Source organism: Mobula birostris, chromosome 29 (genome assembly GCF_030028105.1).
Source record: "Mobula birostris isolate sMobBir1 chromosome 29, sMobBir1.hap1, whole genome shotgun sequence".
Taxonomy (NCBI): domain Eukaryota; kingdom Metazoa; phylum Chordata; class Chondrichthyes; order Myliobatiformes; family Myliobatidae; genus Mobula; species Mobula birostris.
Window position 1 is genome coordinate 15,394,785 of NC_092398.1, and position 18,580 is coordinate 15,413,364.

The 18,580-nt window shown below is 43.9% G+C and overlaps 1 protein-coding gene across 1 annotated transcript in view; it reads left to right on the plus strand.

Moving 5' to 3' along the window:
• Window positions 1-18,580, plus strand: part of LOC140190249 (uncharacterized) — a 73,340-nt gene that overhangs the window by 3,094 nt on the left and 51,666 nt on the right. The gene's annotated exons all lie outside the window — the stretch shown is intronic.

Genomic DNA, 18,580 nt, shown 5'->3' on the forward strand with positions numbered 1-18,580 from the left:
AGGTTCACACTGGGGAGAGGCCGTTCGCCTGCTCAGACTGGGAGGGGATTTCCTCAGTCATTTCAACTGAAGGTACATCAGCGAGTTCACACTGGGGAGAAGCTGTTCACCTGCTCTGAATGTGGGAAGGGATTCACTTGACCGTCTCACCTTGTGACACATTATTGGGTCCACACTGGGGAAACAGTTTAAATAAGCTGCATGCTGGATATGTAAACCACCACAGTCGCTGAGTCCAGAGGCAAGTTCAAAAGTGACTGTTGGTGCCGAACTCTGCAATTATTGCTGCTGCTTCTCACACCCAGTTTTGCACCCTGGTCACTGGGCATGGGAGGAGTTTCTTCTGTTAATATTCAACTTTAATGCATCTGGAGTTTAATATTCTGGATCTGTGACTAATAAATCAGTTCTATTTTAAACTCTGTCTCAGATACTTAGTGAATCTGCAACACACCTTGTGTATGGTCGGGAGTCAACTCAGCCTAGCTGCACCCTGCCAGAGTTTCTGTTCCAGGACAGACCTTTTAAATCCATCCCTGCAGTTTATCTCTCATTCTCCCCTACCCCTGTCCAGAGCCGAAACACTGCCCTTATCTGACCCTGCAGCCGTGTTGTTAGACTACACCACTGTCCTCTGAAGTCTGAAAGCAGGACGGGGAACCATTAGTTGGATGAAGGCACACACTCAGCGATTCAGGAACAGCTTCTTCCCCACTGCCATCCGATTCCTAAATGGACATGGAACCCTCAGACACTACCTCACTTTTTAAATAAATATTTCTGTTTTTTGCACGATTTTTTAAAATTATTCAATATACGTATACTGTAATTATTTATTTATTATTATTTTGTTTTTTTCTTCTTCTATATTATGTATTGCATTGAACTGCTGCTGCTAAGTTAACAAATTTCACGACACATGCTGGTGATAGTTAACCTGATTCTGATTCTCATGGAGCAGGGTCAGAAACCAGACAGGTGAGCACAGGGTAGAGTTTGTGGCTTTGGACAGTGGTAGGGGTAACAGCATATGATGAGGAGCAGGGAAACAGCGGGGGACGTGGCAACGGATGACAGAGTAGCAACTTTTGGAAGCTGATTGACAGAGGAAAAAAGTAGGTTGACTTTGACTGTTGATGTTGAGAATATTGCTTGTGGGAGCTTGCCTTTTGTAAACTTTTTACCGGGTAGAAAGAGCAAAGATTTGTGTGCAGCAATCTCAAACACAACTCATCAGTTCTGCTCTGAATGTGTTTTACCAGCACTTGGTGGCCATCAATCTTTGAAGGTGGCATTGGACATGCTAGGTAGCATGATAGATACCACACCAGCAGTAGCAAGGAGAACCCAATTCAGTGTATGGATAAAATTTGGATGAACCAACCTGGAGATAAACCTTGTAAATTGTCTTCAAGTTATTGAAGCAGTGAACAGGTATTTCCTTTGTAACTCCAGTTGTTGATATTTGGAACAAAAGGCACATCACATCCCAGCTTGAAACATGCATGTGCTTTCTGTCTGAAATTAAATTTTCTGTTTTAACTTCTTATTGAAACCCATTGGTCCAGGGCCCTGTGGACACTACAGTACATCTTCACTAGAGATCAGATGCTCAACTGCTTGAAGTATGGGAAGGATTCACTGCATCCTCTAATCTGATGAGACATCAGGGAGTTCATAGCAAGGAAATATCATTCACCTGTTCTGAGTGTGTGAAAGGATTCAGTTGTTTGTCCAGCCTGCAGATATATCAGCAAATTCACAGTGAGGAAAGGTCATTCATCTGTTGTGTGTGTGGGAAGGGATATATTCAGTCTTCCAACCTGCAGAAACACTGATGAGTTCACACTGGAGAGAGGCCACTCCTTTGCTAGGTTGTGGAATGGTACAGGACTATCTCTGTCATCCAGCCTGAAGATACATCAGAGAGTTCTCGCAACGGAGCAACAGTACACCTATCCTGACTGGAAGTGGGATTCATTCAGTTCTCCAACATGAAGACACATCAGAATCCACACCAGGGAGAAGCCATTCACCTGCTCTTTCTGTGGGATGGGATTCAATCAAAATGAAACACAATGCAATCAATTAAAAAACACACATGACAGAGACAAACAACCAATTTGCAAAAGACAACAAGTTGCGCAAATCAATGAGCGCCGCATGGGTCAGGGAAGAAGCACCAATGCAGTACTGCTCCACGTAGCCGCTCACAGACAGGTATAGCTGGGACCCATGGCTACATGTTTTGTTTGAAGGAAGTGGGAGGAACCAAAGCAGCAGTTATTAAGAGTGAGGACAAGTTTCGACAGGTGGAGGAGGGAGGAGAGTGTCATCTACGTGAAACAGTCTATATTTCCAAACCTAAGCTGGTATCACTCCCCAACTTTTCCTACGCTACATCAACGACTGCATTGGTGCTGCTTCTTGCACCCATGCGGAGCTCGTCAATCAACTTCCCAGCTCTTTACTTCACCCTTCCGCCACCTCCCGGTTTCACCTATCACCTTGTGGTTCTTCCTTGCCTTCCCCCTCTTACTCTCACTCCTGCCGAAGGATTTCGTCCCAGCATGTTGACTGTACTCCTTTCCTAGAAGCTGCCTGGCCTGCTGAGTTCATCCAGCGTTTTGTGTGTGTAGCTCTGACTCCTTAATTTTTTTTTTCAGTCCTGATGAAGGGTCTCAGCCCGAAACATCGACTGTTTACTCCTATCCATAAATGCTGCCTGGCCTGCCGAGTTTCTCCAGCATTTTGTGTCTGTTGCCTGGATGTCCAGCAGCTGCAGATTTTTTCTTATTTGTCCTTGATAATGGATGTCGCTTTCCTGTGACTGTGCTTTTGGTAAATGTGCTCACTGGTGGGAAGGGCTTTACCCGTGACGGACTGGGATGTATCCATTATATTTTGTAATTTTTACTGTTCAAGGGGATTGGTGTTCCCATACCAAGCCATGATACAACTTGTCAGTATACTCTCCACTGCAAATTTATAGAAGTTTGTCCAAGTTCCAGATGACATATGGAATCTATGCAAACTTTAAGAAAGTTGAGGCTTGCTGAGCCACCTTTGTAATGGTATTTATGTGCTGGTCCCAGCACAGACCCACTGAAATGATGACATTGAGGAAGTCAGAATTTCTGACTCTCTCTACCTCTGATCCTCTGATGAGGACTGGCTCCCCACCATCCCAGGGCATGTTCAATTCTCGCTAATGCCATTGGGAAGGAAGAACAGAGGCTTCGGGTCGAACTCCCTCAGGTTCAAGAACAATTATTACCCTTCCACTAGTGGGCTCCTGAAACATTGTGGATTACTTCACTCACCTCGACTCTGAACTGATTCTACAAACTATGGACTCACTTCTGAGGACTCTGCAACTGCTATTCTCAGTATCATTTAATTTACTATTTATTTATAATTATTATTTGCTATTTGTGTTTACATACTTTGTCTTCTTTGGCACATTGGTTGAGTGCCAGTCTTTGTGCACAGTTTTTCATTGATTATATTGTATTTCTCTGTTCTGATGTAAGTGCCCACAAGAAAATGAATCTCAGGGTTGTATATGGTGACCTATGCGTACTTTGATAATACATTTACTTCAAGTTTCTTGTGATCTCAGACAGAGTAATTGCCCTACCAAGCAATGATGGATCCAGGTAGGAAGTTTTCTGTGGTGCATCAAGTAAAAGACAAGTGTGTGTAGTCCCTGACTGGGGAACACTCGATGCCCACACTGGGTATACAGTAAGGGTGATGTACAACCAATACTGAAGGGTGGGATGGCACCATGGGCAAAGTACAGAGCCAAGAGGGACTTGGTGAACCTAGCCAGTCTTGTACAGCTGCCGGCATCAATGTCGGCGCATCGCAAAGAATGACTGCATTCTTTGCAAGATCACCACCCTCAGCTCCTCTTCATACTCGAAGGGTTCAGAGTCAACCTTAAACCCTTATTCCACACCTGGGTGGGACGGGATAGATATAGGATTTGGGACCAGGCTTCACGCCTATCATGCGGCTCCTCGCATCACAAATCACTCCCACCACCCAAGTCCAGATCCTTCCTTTCCCAGAAACATACAGAATGAAAACAAGCCCTTTGGTTCAGCAGCACAGGATGTTATAGTGCAGGTGTGCAAGATCTTAGTGAAATCACACCTGGAGTATTTTCCACAGTTTTGTAAGTAAGGCAGATGAACTTTGAGCATGGACAAGTATGTGGAATTATGATGTTGTAGGCATTAGTGAGATTTGATTACAGGAGGGGGAGGACTGTCAGTTCAATGTTCCTGTTTTAGTCATGATGGAGGAGGAGGTATTCATGGTGAAGGGGTGGCATTACTAGTCTGGGAAATCACCACAGGAATGCTCAGGCAGAACAGACTACTGAGGAAATAAGAGTGGAACTGAAGGATAAGAAAGGGTTGATGAGGTTAATGGGTTTACATTATAGAACTCTCAATAGGCAGCGGGATTCAGAGGAACATTATTTATACAGAAATAGCAGATGATTGCAAGAATGGATGGATGATTGGATGATTGGATGGGACATACTTTGCCAAATGCATTCAAGAAAGTTTCCATACTCAGAAGTCCCGACTAGAGAGTGGATGATACTGGATCTCCTCCTAGATAATGGGACAGGGCAGGTGCCAGAAGTATGTGTAGGGGAACACTTTGAGTCTAGTGATCATAATTCCATGAATTTAACGATAATTTGGAAGAAGGATAGGACTGATCCTCAGGTTGAGATTCTAAATTGCAAAACAACCAATTTTGATGGCTTCAGAAGACATGGAAGGTCTGGATTGGGATAGGTTTTTATCAGCAAAGGGATACTTGGAAAGTAAAGTATTGAGAGTACAGAATTTTATATTCCTGTTAGAATTAAAGGCAAGAGCAACAAGTTTAGAGAACTTTAGTTGTCAAGGGATTTTGAGTCGGGGGAGGCATATATCAGACAGAGGTAGTTAGGATCAAATGAGGCACTTAAGGAATATAAGAAATACAAGAAAATACTTCAAGGAGAAACCAGAAGGTTTAAAATGGGACATGAGATTACTGGCAGACAAGGTGAAAAATATTCCCAAAGGCTTCTATAGGGCATATAATAGAGCAAGAATTTGTGGGAAGTTAGAGGATTGGGAAGTTGTAAAACATATAAGGAGGAAGAAGTTGAAGTATGAAAGTAAGTGGGCCAAGCATATCAAAGATGACATCAAAATTTACTTCAGATATATAAAGAGTAAAAGAGAGAGGAGAGTAGATATTATTGGAAAATGTAAACGCATACATTGTATTTTCTATGTATTACAGTATTTACAATATTTACTCAACAGTATTTCAGTATTCACTCAAATGCACACATTATATTTTCTATATTTACTATGTAACTGCTACTAGCTCAGTGGAAGGTATTCACTATGTAGCCATGACTTTTGACCTAATCACTATTAATTCATGAAGAGAACTAGAATGAAACCAAGTAGGAAGATAACGGTGGCGAGTAAGGTAATGAAATATGTGGCAGTATGTCAAAACAAGACCAATTAAGAAATAACTGTGGTTAGGGATGAGGGGACACCCGGTCTAAAAAGTAAACTAGGACATAATTAAATTGGGGAGTAAAACAATAGTGGAAGGTCGAGAGCGGATGTATTGATGATATGTGATCACAGGCCGTCTGGATATGATAATGTAGCTCAGATAGGAGATTGCTATAAAAAAATGCTGTGTACAAGCCTCGATGGGCAGTCAGCTACTAGCTTTCTGATTGTCTCAGCTTTGATTTGCAAACTAAAGTTTAAAACTTCTTGAAGGATTTTCTGCGTCTCCTTGTTGTTTGTAAGAAACGAGAAACCACGACAAAATTGGCGTCACGAACAGGATTCGGATAGAGACCCGCGAGGAAGGGAACGGCAGATTGGGACGCTTCCCGGTCCCTCACGAGGCTAACAGAATTAAGGGTGCACCCAAAGAAAAAAGTGAGCGCTTTCTGCGATAATTCGGACTAAGAATTCTGTTGGTTTTGCGGGGGTCTCGGGGACTCAGAAGTGTGAAGCAACTGCCGAAAGGTCTCTCCGATCCAAAGAATCTGGCAGAATCGGGGATAAAGGGAGGCTCAGAGGATTAATCAAGAACACTGCAGTGGGGGTAAGTACGAATAAAGTAATAATAAGTTAAGTAAGAAAATTCCACGTGGTGTTGGTAAGTCCCTGTGGATACCGCTTCGCACGAAACGAAGGTCTGAATAGGCAGGGGAGGAGAATTAAAAATCCTCGTGAATACCTCCTTAAGAAGTGTAAGGGTCTGCATAGGCGAGGTGTAAAAGGTTCTGTGGATACCGCCCTAAGTAGGGGTCTGCACGGGCAGAACGTAGTAAGAGACAAAGATAGTTTGATAGAGAATTCAGACGCTGGTGAGATAAACCATAAGGCTAGGCATAGAAATAGAGTTAGAAAAATAGTGCTATTAAATAGGCAAGTAGTGAGATTCTAAAAATACCATAATAGAAAAAGGAAAAAGAGAGCAACATGACAGAGAAAGGAACAGCAGTAGAAATATTGAGCAGAAAATTCCCGGTGTGTCAAGGTAAGATCGTGGAAATTTCAGAAAAATGGGAAAAAAGAACTAAAGAACTGGTCACGAAATGGCCAAGAGAAGGGACATTTGATGTAAGCTTATGTGAGGAAATGGAAGCGCTAATTAAAAATCACAAACCCAAAGATAAATCTAAGAAAAGAGAAGGAAAAAGGGAAAAAGAAATGGAAGTGTTAAAACTCTTTAGGATGGAGGGAGAAAGGTTAAGAAAGACGGGAGGTATATTAATAGTAAGTAAAAAAGACACTGAGAAACGAAACGAACAGGCTGATAAGGAAAAGGAAAAGCATAACAGGGAGTCAGCTTCGGCTCCATACCCAGACCTGAAAGACGTAGAAAAACCTCCTCTCTATTACGAGAGAAAAACCCCCTCTCTATTACGAGAGAAAAACCCTTAAGCAGTGTCCGATGATAACAGGAAGAATGGATCTAAATGGAGATACCGAGGAGGAAAGAAAGAATCACGAAAAGGAGCGGGAGGAACTACGGAAGGTAATAGAGGAAGACAGGGCAAAGATAGAGCAGGAGAGACGGGAAATAGTAGAAGAGATCAAAGGGTTACAGGAATTAAAAGCGAAAAGGGATGAAGAGAAATCTTTGTTATATGGGCACGGAACTGAACAGGCCAGAGCAGAAGGTAACTTGTCGGGAGAGCAAGAGTTAAGTAGCGAAAGAGAGGGTTCCCGAGAATGTAGGCAGAGGATAGGAGACAGGAGCCTTGAAGGGGAAAAAGAGAGAGTGAAAAGGCAGATATTAGAAACAGAGGGAGAGATTAGGGAATTACAGCGCAGACTGAATTTCCAACGAGAGTCTGAGGATTTCGCATGGGCCCAAGCAAATACTAGCTCAAGGCAGAAAGAAAGAACTCCACGAGGAGGCCAAGGGAGAAAGGAAACCCCGGAAAGAATCATGTGGCAGCCAGTGAAAACATGCTGAGAAACAGATGGGGAGTCAGGCGAGGAGGAGAGTCAGGAGATGTGGGAAAGGAAGGGAAGAATGATGCCGTTGTTAGTAAAAGGATTGGGACAAGTGCAATATATTCCTTGGGGATCCCAGGACCTGGAAGGGCTGAAAGACACCCTGCCCAGCCTACATGAGGATGCAGGGAAGTGGATTAGGGCCTTTGAGGAAGAAACCACGGGACGAATGTTGGCTATGGGAGATTTAAAGGCGCTGCTGATAAGGCTGATGGGAACCTCCAAACTACAAGAGTTGATGGAAGCGGCTGGCATACAGAATGCGGACAGCACACTGATTGACGGGGCCAGAATTGACACAGTGAGGCAGAGGGTATGGGGGGCCCTCAAGGAGCTCTATCCACCCAAAATGGAACCGAAAGCCATGAAAGGGGATCCACTGGGAGACACTGAAAATCCAGTAGCCTACATAGAAAATCAGTTGAAAAGGTGGAGACTGGAAATTGAACAAGAAGTGGAAGGCAACCCGTTTATGACCTGGATGTTCCGAAGTGCTGTTTTGGATGCGATGCCTTCCCAAGTTAAGTCTAAACTTGAGGAAGTGGCCGGACTGATGTCAATGACCCCACAGGAATTCAGGGACCACGTAGCCCATACGGTCGAAAAATATCGAAAAGACAAACGAAAGTTGACTGAGCAGCAAGAAGCAAAGAAAGCTGATACAAATGCAGCTTGAAGAACTTAAAAAGAAGGAAAAAGAAAAAGGCAAGAAGGTGCTGCCAGCAGTGACCGATTTAAGCACAGCCGTTGAAATGAATGAAATGCCATTATATGGAGGGACCGGTCGTGCCGTAAGACAGAGCCCAGAAAACCCCATGCCAATAATAAACGTCTTTGGGGGTGCTTTTCCACAAATGCCCTATCAGGGACAGGATAAATTTAAACAGCAGCCCAGACAGGACTGGAAATCCCAAGGAGGAGGGCAGAGAGGTTATGGGCAGGAAGGACCAGTAAGGAAACAGGGGGGAAGAGAGATACAGCGACGGTGCTGGGGATGTAACTAGCCAGCACACATAAGAAGGGACTGCCCACTTAGGCCATGGGCCGTCACATACCAGCGGGAACCAATGAGAGGGGAATCACAGTCTAGCCAAGGACCAGACCCTGCAGGGCCGAATGGACCCGTGAACCCCTATGCAAGACATTAGGGGTGCCCAGAGAACCCAGGTGGGAAGGGACACTACCCAGTGATAACAAGGGAGGCAGAGGAGGAACCCATTGTTCAGGTTGTGTTAGAAGGGCAGCTGACACCAATGATGATAGATACTGGAGCCACGTATACTTGCGTACAGCCGCAGTATACCCTTCACCTTCCCATGTCAGGAAAATTTATTAAGACTGTAGGGTTCTCGGGAAAAACACAGTTGACACAATGTACAGCTCCAGTGAGATTAAGGATGGGCAGCAAAGGAATAGTTTTGCCGATATTAGTGTCCAAAGGAACCCCGGTGAATTTGCCAGGCAGAGATGCCCTATTAAAACTAGAATTAAAATTAGAATGTACCAGAAGTGGGTGGAGTGTGGAAAGAGTAAATGCTCAATTACTAGTGCGGGAAGTCAAGAAAGCTAATGTCTTTTGGATAGGAGACATAGAAGATCAGATCTGGGAAACCTGGGAAAAATGGAAAAAGGGCGTGCAGGCTATATTGCCCCAGGCTGCAGCGCCCAAATCCGAGTTACCTTACACAGTGATTTTTGACGAAACTCGGAACAGAGAGTTAGAGGAGAGATGGTACAGGGAGGCAGGTAACCGGCAGCACCTAAGAGGAGAAGCTATAATAATTGGGAGACAAGGGGCAGCCCTGCAAGTCAGGTGGAATACTTTCTTGGAGAAATGGTACAGGATACCGGAAGCTGAGCCCCACATAACGCTGCTGGTAAATGAGGGACATCAGTCTAAAGACCTAGGACCCTTAGTAAAGCACGCTGGAATCGTGGCAGTATGGAGGAAAATTATGCCACAGATGTGGGTATTGGGAGACAACGACTACTTTAAGGTAGAGGTAGATATAGATATGGTAGGAACAGCAAAGGAGGTCGAAGTAACTCCCCAACCACACCTGACGTTATTGGGTAAGGAGGAAGGCCAGCAGAGAGATAACAAGCTGGATAGGTTACCATCTATCCCGTGGTCACAACATGACATGGATGTAGGGAAAATAAGAACAGCTAGTCCGGTAGAAATAAAGCTGAAAAAGGGAGCAGTTCCACCCAGGAGACCACAATATCCCCTGAAACCAGAGGCAGAAGAGGGAATAGCGCCAACGATACAGGGGCTACTGGAGGCAGGAGTACTCAAGGACAGACAGCCCATGTAATACCCCGCTGTTACCTGTCCTTAAAGCGGATAAATCTAAATGGAGACTGGTGCATGACTTGCGAGCGGTGAATGAGGTAATGGAGGACTGGCCAGCTGTAGTTCCCAACCCACACACGCTCTTGACTAGTGTTCCAGCAGAGGCAAACTATTTTTCGGTGATTGATTTGTGTTCGGCTTTTCTCAGCGTTCCCCTGGCAGATCAGTGTCAGTACCTATTTGCATTTACATACAGAAACAACCAGTATACCTACACTAGAATGCCTTAAGGATTTAAACATTCACCACACGTATTTAATCAAGTGTTAAAGGCGGACCTAGAGGGCATATCGTTGGAAAGTACATTGATATAGTATGTGGATGATTTGTTGATTTGCTCCGAAAGTGAGGGACAGTGTGAACAGGATACCATAACCCTTTTAGAGAGACTGGCGCATGGAGGGCATAAGGTATCTAGAAAGAAGCTGCAATTTTGCAAGCAACAGGTAGAATACCTAGGTAGAGTGATATCCAAGGGAGCGAAGGCGATAGCGCCGGATCAAATTGAGGCTATAACTAAAGCTCCCAAGCCCCAGACAGTGAGACGGATGATGACGCTTCTGGGACTGACAGGATATAGTTCAGATTGGACTGGGGAATATGCTGAAATTGTAACGCCACTAATGAAGGAAGCAGGACACACAAGCTTGGGGAGTAATCTACAGTGTGGAAACAGAGAGGTTTTAAAAAGAGCAATGGAGATCCCATACAGCACTGTCAGTAGATTTTAGATCTAATAAAAGCGCTGATGAAACTTAAAGCACTGGCTATAGTAAAATGCCAGGCACATAAAAAAGGAAACGATACAGTAACAAAGGGAAATCAAGCTGCAGATGAAGCAGCCAGGAAAGCGTCAGGGTGTACATCCGTTGTCAGCGCACCCCAGTTAAGTCTAGAGCCGGAACCTATAGTAGAGGACCTAATTGAAATACGGGGAAAGGCAACTTTGGCAAAACAAACTCTGTGGAGACAAGGGGGGGGGGGGGCAAGCAAATCCCAGAAGGCCTATGGACCACGGAAGATGGCCTACTGGTAGCTCCCACCCCTTTACTGACTATCCTGATCTCAGAAGCACATGGGATGGATCATTGTGCAAGGGGGGAAGTAATAAGAGAAATAAAACAGGATGGATTTTGGTCGCCTTATTTACAGGCTTCAGTAGACCATGTGTTGTCACAGTGCGAGGTATGTGTGCAGAATAATAATCGGAAAGGAATTATAACCCCAATAGGTCATATACCCGAACCTGAAGGGCCATTTAAACACCTAGTGATTGACTATGTAGACATGATAAAAACAGTAAGAGGGAAAAGATACATGTTGATGGTAATCGACAGATTCAGTAGAGGCAGTACCCTCGAAAGATCAAGGGGCAGGAACAGTGGTGAAATTCCTGACAAACGAAGTGATCCCAAGGTTTGGGATACCGACAGAAATTAGCTCAGACAATGGTTCAGCTTTCATTCAAAAAGTGGTCAAGTTAGTTCTGCGAGCACTGAGAATAAAGCAGAGATTTGGATGTGTGTATCACCCTCAGTCGCAGGGTATGGTGGAAAGAATTAACGGGACCTTAAAAACCAAACTAAACAAAATCTGTGTAGATACTAAACTTAATTGGGTCGATGCACTACCGTTAGTGTTAATGAGTTATCGCATGCAGACTAATCGGATGACGTGTCTAACACCGCATGAAATGCTAACCGGAAGGCCCATGCCAGTGCCCCGGTGGAGAGGACCATATAAAGGGCCTAGTTTAGAACAACTGGAATTGGAATTAAAACAATACATGCGGCAATTAACTATGATGCATAAGTCTATTTATGTACGGGAAAAACAGAAAGAGCCAGAGATTGATCAAGGGGAAGGACCAATCAAGCCAGGTGATCAGGTCTAGGTGTGAGCGTTTCGAAGAAAGTGGAATGAACCCAGAAGGGAAGGGCCCTTTATAGTAACCAAAGCATCACCCACCGCAGTTCAAGTGGAAGGACGCTCCACCTGGTATCATCTCAATCACTGCACTAGAGCAATCCCGCAGGTACAGTCAGGTGGGCCGCCCGAGGTAAGTGGTGAAGAGGGACAAACAGTAGGGGACAGACAAGAGCAACAAGAAGCTGACACTGAACCGCAGGAGCTTGACCAAGTAATAAGGGAAATTTTTGGTCCTGAGGACAGGCCCGAAGACCGTAAGGATGGGGTTATGGATGGTAGTACTCTTTCAAATAATGGGGATGACTTGGGGGCGACCAGTCGCGCCCCCCGGGAGGATACACTCAGATACTCTTGTGCAGATTTGGAGACCATTAATTTGGCAGATGTGGCATGGGACTGTTAGGATCCCACCAAATCTGAGAGAAAGGAGTAAGAGGAGCACAATGGTACCTACCAGAACATGTGGTACCAATGGGCAAATTATACAGCAGGAATGATGAAGAGACAGAATTGTTATCTATGCTCAAGGGCAGGTCCAGTGCAATATGTAGTCCCATGCCATACAACTCTTCCACCCGTGCGCAATGGCGAAAGGAGCGGAGGGGGCAGTGTGCGCAGCAGTGTCCAAGTATAGTCAAGACCTGCAGTATGGGAATTTGTAGCGGGATAGATCCTTGTTATCGGAAATGTATTGATAACACACCAATGTGCCCTTATTGGTGTATGTTATACCAGGCTTCCTCGCAGTATGATCAAAACAAGCTTGCCTCTAACTGTAATTACAGCAGACCGTGGGCTATGAGTAAAAGAAGCCAGACATCCACATTTGAAAAGCTCAAAGTGCAGGAGCATTTGAGTTATGAATGTTTCACACGGACGGGTGATCTCTTGGTTGGACATTTCAGTGGTAACTGTGCTGAGACTTGGGATGTATCCCCAGGCCAGAGATACAAGACAGGTACCCCTCTGCCCGATGGTGCACTGGATGCCAAGACCATCCTGTTAGCAGATACCTGGTGGCTCTGTGGGAAGGAGGGAGGTCTGAGATCCACGCTCCCCCTCGGTTGGACAGGTACAAGTACATGAGTTATGCTGATTCAAGAAGTTGTAGTATTCCCTGAAGTACAATTTGACGCTCTGAAGCAGCAGATACTGCGACGAAGGAAGAGAAAATATGAACCTGATCCAACAATCCAAATCGACAGTATAGGACAGCCGAGAGGTATACCTAATGAATTTAAGACAAGAAATGAGATTGCTGCGGGCTGGGAGGCACTTACACCTATAATAGGGGTTAGTAAAAATGTTGAATGGATAAATTATATATATTATAATCAACAGAGATTCATTAACTACACTGATGATGCACCAGAGGCCTTGGGGCAGCAGCTAGATGCAACCAGTAGAGTGGCGTGGCAGAATAGGCAGGTACTAGACTGGCTATTGGCAGAGAAAGGAGGAGTTTGTGTAATGTTTGGGGAACAGTGCTGTACTTTTATACTGAATAATACTAGTCTGGAGGGATCGTTTACCAGAGCAATGAATAAACTGAAAAATCTAAGAAAGGAAGTTAAACAAAATGCAGGGTTTGGACACCAGTTCTTCGACTGGTTAAATAGTAAACTAGGAGGATGGGGAGCATGGCTGACCAAGATTGCAGTAACCATTGGTATTGTATTGCTAAGCTGTGCGGTCATTCTGTGCTGTTTTCTTCCATGCCTCAAGTCACTTGTAGTGCGTGCTGCAATGAAACGGTTTCCGATGCTCCTGGAAATTATTGGGTCGAGCCCTATGGAGAAGGAGGCACCGATGATGCATTTGTACAGTCTACGAGACATGCAAGACGAACAGGAGAGAGATGAGATATGTGGGGATTAGGCTGTGAAGGCTCCTAAGTCTTTTTTCCTGTCTCAGTTACGAAGGGATGGGTTTTTGGCTCAGCGGCCTAGGGAGGTAGGGAGAGAACACTGTGAGGCTTAAGCGCAGGAAACTATAGTTTAACCCAAATTTGGGAGTAAATGCGTGGCTTTATTTGAGCTTTTGTGCATAGACTCTCAGTCCTCTCTCTCTGTATGAGACCCTGTGGGTCTCAAAGGGTGGATGATATTGGAAAATGTAAACGCATACATTGTATTTTCTATGTATTAGAGTATTTACAATATTTACTCAACAGTATTTCAGTATTCACTCAAATGCACACATTATATTTTCTATATTTACTATGTAACTGCTACTAGCTCAGTGGAAGGTATTCACTATGTAGCCATGACTTTTGACCTAATCACTATTAATTCATGAAGAGAACTAGAATGAAACCAAGTAGAAAGATAACAGTGGCGAGTAAGGTAATGAAATATGTGGCAGTATGTCAAAACAAGACCAATTAAGAAATAACTGTGGTTAGGGATGAGGGGACACCTGGTCTAAAAAGTAAACTAGGACATAATTAAATTGGGGAGTAAAACAATAGTGGAAGGTCGAGAGCGGATGTATTGATGATATGTGATCACAGGCCGTCTGGATATGATAATGTAGCTAAGATAGGAGATTGCTATAAAAAATACTGTGTACAAGCCTCGATGGGCAGTCAGCTACTAGCTTTCTGATTGTCTCAGCTTTGATTTGCAAACTAAAGTTTAAAACTTCTTGAAGGATTTTCTGCGTCTCCTTGTTGTTTGTAAGAAACAAGAAACCACGACAAAATCAGACCTCTGGAAAATTACACTGGAGAGGTAGTAATGTGAGGGAAAGAAACAGCAGATAAATGGAATAAATATTTTGTATCAGTCTTCACAGTGGAAGACACTAGCAATATGCTGGAAGTTCTAGTGCATCAGGGGGCAGAATTGAGTACAGTTGCTATTTGATAGGGAGAAGGAGCTTGGGAAGCTGAAAAGGGCGAACCATCTGAATCAGATGGTCTACACCCCAGGATTCTGAAAGAAGTAGCTAAAGAGATTGTGAAGGCATTGGTAATGATCTTTCAAGAATCACTAGATTCTCGCATGGTTCAGGGTGATTGGAAAATTGCAAATGTCACTCTACCCTTCAAGAAGGGAAGATAGCAGAAGAAAGAAAATTATAGGCCAGTTAGCCCAATGTCAATGTTAGATGTAAGATGTTGACATCAATTGTTATGTATGTGGTTTCAAGGTACATGGAGGCAGTAGGCCACAGAAAACAGGCCAGTCTGCATTATTTCTTTAAGGGAAAATTTTGCCTGACAGATCTTTGGGAATTTTTGAGGAAATAACAAGCAGGATAGACAAAGGAGAATTGGTGGATGTTGTGTACTTGGATTTACGGAAGACGTTTGACAAGGTGCCGGGGATGAGGCTGCTTAATAAGAGCCCATTATTAAAGGTAAGATACTAGCATGGAAAGCTGATTGGCAGGAGGCAAAGAGTGGGAATAAAGGGAGCCTTTTCTGTTTGGCTGTCGGTGACTAGTAGTGTTCTTCAGTGGTCGGTGTTGGAACCACTTTTTTTTTGTTATATGTCAATGATTTGGATGACAGAATTGATGGCTTTGTGGCCAGGTTTGCAGATGAAACAAAGGTTTGTGGGGGAAGGCATTGCAGTGGAAGCAGGGACCTAGAAATATTAGGAGAATGGGCAAAGATTGGCAGATGGAATACACTGTTGGGAACTGTATGGTCATGCACTTTGGCAGAGGGGATAAAAATATAGACTGTTTTCCAAATGGGGATAAAATTCAAAAATCTGAGGTGCACAGGGATTTGGGAGTCCTCATGCAGGATTCACTGAAGGTTAATTTGCAGATTTGAATTGGTGGTGTGGAAGGCAAATGCAACATTAGCATTCATTTCAAGAGGACAAGAATATAAAATCAAAGATATTATGCTGATGCTTTATAAGGCACTGGTGAGGCCTCATGGAATATTGTGAGCAGTTTTAGGCCCCTTATCCAAGGAAAGACATGCTAACATTGGAGGGGTTCAAAGTAGGTTCACAAAAATGATTCCAGAATTGAACGGGTTATTGTATAAAGAGTATTTGATGGCTCTGGGCTTGAACTTAATGCAATTTGGAAGAATGAGGGGGATCTCATTGAAACCTATCGTATGTTGAAAGGCCTAGATAGAACGGATGTGGAAAGAATGTTTCCCCCAGTGAGGGAGTCTTGGACTCTATTCCGAGGCTTAGAGGGATATCCTTTCAGAACAGCGATGACGAGGAATTTCTTTAGCTGGAGGGTAGTGAGTCTGTGGAGTTCATTCCTACAGGTGGCATGGAGGCCAGGTTATTAGGCATACTTAAGATGGAGGTTGATAGGCTCTTGATTAGTCAGGACATGAAAAGTTACAGGAAGCAGGTAGGAGAATGGGGTTTAGAGTGAAAGTGGAACAGCCCTGATGAAATGGCGGAGCAGACCCAATGGGTCAAAATCAGAAACAACTAAACAGATTATATCCTGATGCACCTTCTATGCATGGACATCAGAAATTATATCTTCCTTCAAAAACGTCAATTAGATACGTGCAGAACATTAAACATAAAGAAAGGTGCAACTGAGCTAGTAGGATCTAAACAGAGCAGCAGGACGAATATGAAACATGCACATATCTGCAATATCAACAAGCAAAGAAAATAGATCATAGTGTGATAAAGGGAAAACTTTCGACAGAATATACTTCCAGGGTTAAGAAATTCTACCTAATAGAGCTCAATAATAAAAAGATAACAAAGGCAATAAACACTTTTGGTATACCCATATTAATGTATTCTGTAGTTCCATTTACACCACAGTAATACTGATACATCTGATTTTAGCTTCTCCTGCCCAAACTGCAGGGTGAATTCTATCATATTATATGGTCACTGCCCAAAAGGTTCAAACTTGGTTCATTACACAACTCCCAATCCAGGATTGCCTTTTTCCTAGAGCGCTCAACCACAAGCTGTTCTAAAAGGCCATCTTGTAAACATTCTACAAATTCCTTCTTTTGGGTTCCAGCACTAACCTGATTGTCCCAATCTATCTGCATATTAAAATACCCCATGACCATCGTGACTTTTCCCTTTTTAAATGCATTCTTATATTCCATTGTACTTTATAGCCTATGTCCTGGCTACTGTTTGGAGGCCTGAATATCATTCCCATCAGGGTCTTTTTACCCTTGCAGTTTCTTAACTCTGCACACAAATATTCCACATCTTCTGATCCCATGTCATCTCTTTCTAAGGATTTGATTTCATTTTTTATCAACTGAGTCACCTCATCCCCTCTGCTATCTACCTGTCCTTTTGATACAAAGTGTATTCTTGAATGTTAGCTCCCAACTATGATTTTCTTTTAGCACGTCTCAGTGATGTCCACCACTGCAAGATCATCTATCTTATTTTGTATACTGTGTGCATTCAGATAAAACACTTTCAGTCCTGTATTCATCATCCTTTATGACTGCCTCATGTAACATTTCAATTACCTCAATGACAGCAACTTTGCCCTATCGTCTGCCTGCCCTTCCTCACAATCTCACTACCCATTGTCTCATACCAACTGCCCCATATTCAGGCCTGTTACTTCAGTTCCCAGCTCCATGCCAAATTGCTTTAAACCCTCCCCAACAGCTCTGACAAACCTGTCTGTAAGATTCTTGGCCTCCCTCGGGTTCAGGTGTAACCCGTCCTGAGATCTTGTCCTACAGTGGCTGGACAATTTCAGGACCAGGGTAGGACTGCCAGACTGGGTAACAGCTTCTTCTCTCAGGCTGTAAGACGAATAAATACCCTGCCACCATCGAGGTCTCGGCACTAAGGCCCCGCGCTGCACTCTATGACATGCATTTTGAACTATATCTTATTGACTTATTTAGAACGTGCTGTATACGATATAATGTATGTAGTGTGGTTGCACTGTGGTTGGAGGAACATTTGTTGGGTTGTATATATATCCAGTCAAACAACAACAAACATGAACTTCAGCTTGAACAATTTAGGTGTGCATCTTTTTGCCAGGAACAATCACAGTCATGGAAAGACCATGATCGCCCATGCCACACGACACACCACATTACAAACAAACAATTCTTTGGAGCCAAGAGTGAGGGGTGATCACATTCAAATTCAAACATACAAGACCCGGGGGGGTGGGGGGGGAGGGGGTGACAGGCGATATGTTGGAGAACCATAAACATGGGGATATACCTGCTGGTCATTTCTGTTGAATGGGAATGCCTTCTCCAAGTGAGTAGTGATTCTCAGCACCACTCTAACCCAGATGGAGTGCAGGGCAGGGCATCAGACATATGTAAGGAGGAGATCATAAATATTTGAAAAAAACATCATTTGAAGGAAGATCCCTTGTGTATCAGAGGCATTCAGACAAATAGAGGCAGAGAAAAGCTGCCAAGGCTTAATGGCTGAATACAGACAAATGGGATTAACAAGGGTGGGCATTGCTGTTGGCATAGACCTGGTGGGTACAAAGGACACTTTCTGTGCTGTACGGTTGGTTCCTTGACTGAGGAATTAAGGGTCACGGGGAACAAGTGCTGAAGAAGAGCTGAGGCCTGAGACAGATCAGCCCTGATCATAGTAAATGGGGCAGGGGTGAGGTGCCAGGTGGGCAATGCCTCTCCTGTTGTCTTGTGGGCAGCAAGTCCAGGGTGGACAAGGTCAGCCTGTGCAATAAGGACACACTTCTGTAAAAACACTGGCATGGTACTGCAAGCACACCGAGCTGTTGGAGC